The sequence below is a fragment of the Raphanus sativus genome, chromosome 8 (assembly GCF_000801105.2).
Source record: "Raphanus sativus cultivar WK10039 chromosome 8, ASM80110v3, whole genome shotgun sequence".
Lineage (NCBI taxonomy): Eukaryota > Viridiplantae > Streptophyta > Magnoliopsida > Brassicales > Brassicaceae > Raphanus > Raphanus sativus.
The window spans coordinates 18,752,635-18,760,307 of NC_079518.1; the positions used below are offsets into that span (position 1 = coordinate 18,752,635).

At 40.7% G+C, this 7,673-nt stretch overlaps 1 pseudogene; it reads right to left on the minus strand.

Moving 5' to 3' along the window:
• LOC130499028 (uncharacterized) overlaps window positions 1-3,273 on the minus strand; it is a 127,445-nt pseudogene extending 124,172 nt beyond the window's left edge.
• Window positions 3,274-7,673: the final 4,400 nt, after the last annotated feature.

Below are 7,673 nucleotides of genomic sequence, written 5' to 3' on the forward strand. Positions count from 1 at the left end.
GTAAAGGGACCACACCAGCGGGAACTTAATTTACCAGGAAATATTGCCAAACGAGAATTATACAAAAGCACCTGATCATTCGGTTCGTAATGTCTAGATATGATCTTCTTGTCGTGATAGGCTTTTGTCCTCTCTTTGTATAACTTTGAATTTTCATAAGCATGATATCTGATTTCATCTAATTCATTCAGCTGAATCAATCTCCTTTCCTTAGCAGGTTTGACGTCGAAGTTCATCATTTTTACAGCCCATGCCGCCTTGTATTCTAACTCCACTGGAAGGTGACATGATTTTCCATAAAGTAGGTGAAATGGTGTAGTTCCGAGTGGGGTCTTAAATGCAGTTCTATAAGCCCAAAGTGCATCATCCAGTTTTGTGGACCAATCTTTTCTTGTTTTCCCTACCGTTTTTTCCAGGATTTCCTTGATTTGACGGTTTGAAACTTCTACTTGTCCATTGGTCTGAGGATGATAAGGCGTAGCTACTCGATGGTGGACTCCATGCTTCGTAAGCAGCTTATCAAACACTTTGTTAATAAAATGAGAGCCTCCATCGCTTATTACCACTCTAGAAACTCAGAGTCTAGGAAAAATGATGCTTTTGAAAAGTTTCACGACTACAGCAGCATCGTTTGTCGGGGATGCTATTGCTTCTACCCACTTAGATACATAGTCGACAGCGACTAGGATATATTTGTTCCCGTATGAAGAAGGAAAAGGGCCCATAAAGTCGATGCCCCAACAATCAAAGACTTCTACTTCTAATATGAAATTCTGTTTCATTTCGTGTCTTTTGCTGATTTTTCCTCTTCGTTGGCAGCGATCACATTTTGCTATATAAGATTGTGCATCACGAAACATGGTTGGCCACCAAAAACCAGCCTGAAGAATTTTTGACACAGTCTTAAAACTCGCAAAATGGCCAGCATAATCAGATCCATGACAGTCGAAGAGTATATCTGGAACTTCAACTTCTGCAATGCAGCGTCTATAAATCTTGTCAGCACAATGCTTATAGAGATATGGTTTGTCCCAATGATATCGTCTGACTTCTCTTAGGAACTCTTTCCTTGAGTAACCTTGGAGGCCTTCTGGTTCCACGTCAGCAGCTAGATAATTTACTATATCAGCATACCAAGGTCGGTTTTTAAAATTTCCGTCAATTGCATGAACCCCCAGACTTAGACTTCTACCCCCATGAGAATCAAATTCAGATTGCATAGAGTTATATGCAACATTGACATTTATATAACCTATCAATTCGTCTTGTTTTGTGTGGGTCCACTGATTGTCAAAGGTGTCGATCGATTCTTCATCAAAAGTTGAACACATGTTGCCAATGAACGCAGAGTCTATTTGATAGACGTTTTCTATGGGTAGTGAGTCATCAATTGGAATATCGTCTTCGACTCTAATTCGTGAAAGATGATCAGAAACTCCGTTTTCTACTCCTCTTTTATCTTTTATTTCGATATCGAATTCTTGTAGGACCAGGATCCATCTCACAAGTCTTGGCTTTGCGTCTTTCTTTTGCATTAAGTATTTCAAAGCAGCGTGGTCGGTGTGGACAACTACTTTTGAGCCAACTAAGTAGGGGCGAAATTTTTCGAAAGCAAAAACAACTGCTAGTAACTCCTTTTCGGTCGTCGCATAGTTTCTTTGCGCATCGTCCAGAGTCCTACTAGCATAGCAGATAACATGTAACTTCTTATCCTTTTTCTGCCCAAGTACTGCTCCTACAGCGAAGTCGCTTGCGTCGCACATTATTTCGAAAGGTAAATTCCAATCCGGAGCTTGCACAATGGGAGCAGTCACTAGAGCTGTCTTAATTTCTTGAAAAGCTCTTAGGCACTCAGGGGTAAAGTTGAATTTGACTTCTTTGCTCAGGAGAGATGTAAGGGGTATGGTTATTTTGCTAAAATCTTTTATGAATCTCCTGTAGAAACCAGCATGTCCCAGAAAACTTCTTACATCTTTGACATTGGTCGGTGTTGGCAAACCTGTCATCACTTCTATTTTAGCTTTATCCACCTCGATACCGACTGCAGATACCTTGTGGCCTAAAACAATCCCATCGTTAACCATAAAATGGCATTTTTCTCCCAATTTAGAACAAGATTTTTCTCCTCACATCTAGCTAATACCTTGCACAAGTTGTTGAGGCATGATGTAAAATCGGATCCATACACCGAGAAATCATCCATGAAGACTTCCATGAAATCCTCGATCATATCTGTAAAGATATACATCATGCATCTCTGGAAGGTAGCAGGAGCATTACAAAGCCCAAAGGGCATCCTTCGGTATGCGAATGTACCATATGGACAAGTGAATGTGGTCTTTTCCTGATCCTCGGGATAAATAGGGATTTGGAAAAATCCTGAATATCCGTCGAGAAATCAGTAGTACTGATGATTGGCTAATCTTTCGAGCATTTGGTCGATGAAGGGCAGGGGAAAATGATCCTTCCTGGTGGCGGTATTTAACTTCCTATAATCAATACACATTCGATGCCCAGTGACGGTTCTCGTAGGAATGACTTCGTCTTTATCATTCTTCACCACTGTAATACCTCCCTTTTTGGAACGACATGCACCGGGCTTACCCAATTACTATCTGAAATCGGGTAAATGATTCCGGCATCAAGTAGTTTAATGATTTCCTTCTTAACTACTTCTTTCAGGTTTGGGTTTAGCCTTCTTTGGTGTTCTATTGATGGTTTCGATTTATCTTCTAAATGAATGCGGTGCATGCATAGAGTTGGAGAGATACCAGGAATATCGTCGAGAGAATACCCAAGAGCTTTCCTATACTTGTGCAATTTGTTCAGTAGCAATGCAAGTTCTCCATCATTCAGGTTGGCATTAACGATTACAGGATAAGAATTATCATAGAGAAAAGCATATTTGAGTCCAGCGGGTAATTGTTTCAACTCGACCTTCGGTGCTTTTTCAGAGCTCAAATTGTCCAGCGAAGATGGTTGTCAATCGATGGTATGTTGTGTATATCGATCGACGTTGATTTTTGACTCGTCGTTTTCCTCTTCATCAACATTTTTTATTTCCTCGCTTGCGTTCATCAACCGCGTATATTCGTCAGTCCTGTTATCTATGCTAAACATGTTTCTTTCAGTGGTAGAAAAGTCATTTTCTAAGGGGTCATCTGAGCGTATATCCGCGAAGGATTCTTCAGCTTGCTCAGAGATGTCATCCACATAGAATGCTCGATTATCGATTAGGGGATGTTTGATTAATTTTTCCATGTCAAAAGTCATTGAAATGTCTCCAATGTTCAAACGTAATCGTCCTTTCTTTACGTCAATTATCGCTCCAGCTGTGGCTAGGAAAGGTCTTCCTAAAATAAGGGGATCCTTTGGTTCATGCTTGTATTTTAACACAACGAAGTCCGTTGGTATATGACAATTGTTTATCTTTATAGGTACGTCCTCAAGTAGTCCTTCTGGTACTCGAATGGATCTATTAGCAAGAACCAGGGTTATTTGGGTTGGTTTAAATTCGTCAAACCCGAGGGATATAGCAACAGAGTAAGGCATAAGGTTGACGCTGGAGCCTAGATCACAAAGTGATCTATCAAATCGTTTATCTTTTATGTTGCAATCTAGAACAAAACTTCCAGGGTCAGGTCTTTTGATCGGCATTTCGCCTTGGATTATGGCACTTACATCTTTAGAAACCATCATGACATTGTTTTCCGACGATGGAAAAATTTTGGATACCATGTCTTTCACATATTTCTTAATGGGAGGTGAAACTTTCATGGCATCACTCAGTGTCATTTCAACTGTGATATTTTCGAGCGCTTTCTTGCAAATTGCTTTATCCAATTCTCGTTTTGTCTGCGACGTGTTGGGAGGGAAGGGTGGTAAAGGTTTGTACACTCTCTCTATCACCGGTTCGACGGGTGTCGTTCTCGGTGTAGTAGGTGTAGTACGTCGATCGATGATTTCATCACCACGTCGATCGATGTTCTTGCCCTTCCGTCGATCGATAGTTGCATCTTCTTTTTTATCGTCGCTGAAGTTAATCGGGTCAGAATCATCAAAAGTTATTGGTTTGGATCCACATTTTTCAGTTCTCTCTCCTTCAGCGAGTTTGCCATTGGAAACACTTTCTCTTGTAGTTGGAACAAGGCGTTTCCCGCTCCTTAGAAGTACAGACCAGACTTGAGGTTTTGGGTTTGTGTCGACTTTTTTAGGGAGACATTCTTTTTCTCCTCGAACAAATTCATCGTCGTGGGAAACTCGGCTATTCAAAACTTTTACATGATCGCTCAAAGCTTTAAATTTCTCCATCATTCAGGTTGGCATTAACGATTACAGGATAAGAATTATCATAGAGAAAAGCATATTTGAGTCCAGCGGGTAATTGTTTCAACTCGACCTTCGGTCCTTTTTCAGAGCTCAAATTGTCCAGCGAAGATGGTTGTCGATCGATGGTATGTTGTGTATATCGATCGACGGTTATTTTTGACTCGTTGTTTTCCTCTTCATCAACATTTTTTATTTCCTCGCTTGCGTTCATCAACCGCGTATATTCGTCAGTCCTGTTATCTATGCTAAACATGTTTCTTTCAGTGGTAGAAAAGTCATTTTCTAAGGGGTCATCTGAGCGTAGATCCGCGAAGGATTCTTCAGCTTGCTCAGAGATGTCATCCACATAGAATGCTCGATTATCGATTAGGGGATGTTTGATTAATTTTTCCATGTCAAAAGTCATTGAAATGTCTCCAATGTTCAAACGTAGTTGTCCTTTCTTTACGTCAATTATCGCTCCAGCTGTGGCTAGGAAAGGTCTTCCTAAAATAAGGGGATCCTTTGGTTCATGCTTGTATTTTAACACAACGAAGTCCGTTGGTATATGACAATTGTTTATCTTTATAGGTACGTCCTCAAGTAGTCCTTCTGGTACTGGAATGGATCTATCAGCAAGAACCAGGGTTATTTGGGTTGGTTTAAATTTGCAAACCCGAGGGATATAGCAACAGAGTAAGGCATAAGGTTGACGCTGGAGCCTAGATCACAAAGTGATCTATCAAATCGTTTATCTTTTATGTTGCAATCTAGAACAAAACTTCCAGGGTCAGGTCTTTTGATCGTATTTCGCCTTGGATTATGGCACTTACATCTTTAGAAACCATCATGACATTGTTTTCCGACGATGGAAAATTTTTGGATACCATGTCTTTCACATATTTCTTAATGGGAGGTGAAACTTTCATGGCATCACTCAGTGTCATTTCAACTGTGATATTTTCGAGCGCTTTCTTGCAAATTGCTTTATCCAATTCTCGTTTTGTCTGCGACGTGTTGGGAGGGAAGGGTGGTAAAGGTTTGTACACTCTCTCTATCACCGGTTCGACGGGTGTCGTTCTCGGTGTAGTAGGTGTAGTACGTCGATCGATGATTTCATCACCACGTCGATCGATGTTCTTGCCCTTCCGTCGATCGATAGTTGCATTTTCTTTTTTATCGTCGCTGAAGTTAATCGGGTCAGAATCATCCAGAGTTATTGGTTTGGATCCACATTTTTCAGTTCTCTCTCCTTCAGCGAGTTCGCCATTGGAAACACTTTCTCTTGAAGTTGGAACAAGGCGTTTCCCGCTCCTTAGAAGTACAGACCAGACTTGACGTTTTGGGTTTGTGTCGACTTTTCTAGGGAGACATTCTTTTTCTCCTCGAACAAATTCATCGTCGTGGGAAACTCGGCTATTCAAAACTTTTACATGATCGCTCAAAGCCTTAAATTTCTCCATCATTCAGGTTGGCATTAACGATTACATGATAAGAATTATCATAGAGAAAAGCATATTTGAGTCCAGCGGGTAATTGTTTCAACTCGACCTTCGGTGCTTTTTCAGAGCTCAAATTGTCCAGCGAAGATGGTTGTCGATCGATGGTACGTTGTGTATATCGATCGACGTTGATTTTTGACTCGTCGTTTTCCTCTTCATCAACATTTTTTATTTCCTCGCTTGCGTTCATCAACCGCGTATATTCGTCAGTCTTGTTATCTATGCTAAACATATTTCTTTCAGTGGTAGAAAAGTCATTTTCTAAGGGGTCATCTGAGCGTAGATCCGCGAAGGATTCTTCAGCTTGCTCAGAGATGTCATCCACATAGAATGCTCGATTATCGATTAGGGGATGTTTGATTAATTTTTCCATGTCAAAAGTCATTGAAATTTCTCCAATGTTCAAACGTAATCGTCCTTTCTTTACGTCAATTATCGCTCCAGCTGTGGCTAGGAAAGGTCTTCCTAAAATAAGGGGATCCTTTGGTTCATGCTTGTATTTTAACACAACGAAGTCCGTCGGTATATGACAATTGTTTATCTTTATAGGTACGTCCTCAAGTAGTCCTTCTGGTACTCGAATGGATCTATTAGCAAGAACCAGGGTTATTTGGTTTGGTTTAAATTCGTCAAACCCGAGGGATATAGCAACATAGTAAGGCATAAGGTTAACGCTGGAGCCTAGATCACAAAGTGATCTATCAAATCGTTTATCTTTTATGTTGCAATCTAGAACAAAACTTCCAGGGTCAGGTCTTTTGATCGGCATTTCACCTTGGATTATGGCACTTACATCTTTAGAAACCATCATGACACTGTTTTCCGACGATGGAAAAATTTTGGATACCATGTCTTTCACATATTTCTTAATGGGAGGTGAAACTTTTATGGCATCCCTCAGTGTCATTTCAACTGTGATATTTTCGAGCGCTTTCTTGCAAATTGCTTTATCCAATTCTCGTTTTGTCTGCGACGTGTTGGGAGGGAAGGGTGGTAAAGGTTTGTACACTCTCTATCACCGGTTCGACGGGTGTCGTTCTCGGTGTAGTAGGTGTAGTACGTCGATCGATGATTTCATCACCACGTCGATCGATGTTCTTGCCCTTCCGTCGATCGATAGTTGCATCTTCTTTTTTATCGTCGCTGAAGTTAATCAGGTCAGAATCATCAAGAGTTATTGGTTTGGATCCACATTTTTCAGTTCTCTCTCCTTCAGCGAGTTCGCCATTGGAAACGCTTTCTCTTGTAGTTGGAACAAGGCGTTTCCCACTCCTTAGAAGTACAGACCAGACTTGACGTTTTGGGTTTGTGTCGACTTTTCTAGGGAGACATTCTTTTTCTCCTCGAACAAATTCATCGTCGTGGGAAACTCGGCTATTCAAAACTTTTACATGATCGCTCAAAGCCTTAAATTTCTTATTGAAATTAGAGCACATGGAATCTAATCTTACATCAACATCTTGGACCGTTTTCTGCTGGTCTTTCAAAATTTCTTCCAGTTTAGATTCCACAATGCTCTCATGAGTTTGTTCTTCCTCATGGCTTCTTGTAGACCTCATGTTTATCTGCGGGTTAACAAGTTTTTGTTCGCAAAGGACAATCTGATCGATGAGGTTTACATGTTCTTCTTCATCTCCTTCATGTGAAAAGGTCTTGGATATCCGATCTCCATTAGAAATCTCCATCTTTCTCCTCTCGAGATCAACCTTCGCGGTACTAGTGCTGCTTGCTACATTTTCAATTAGCCTCGTGGCTTCTTTGGGGCTCCTAGTTTTGAGTTTCCCTTGACTTGCAGCGTCCAAAGTCGATTGGTATATCAAATCGAGACCTCTGAAGAAAATATTAAGTAGTTGAATCTCAGAA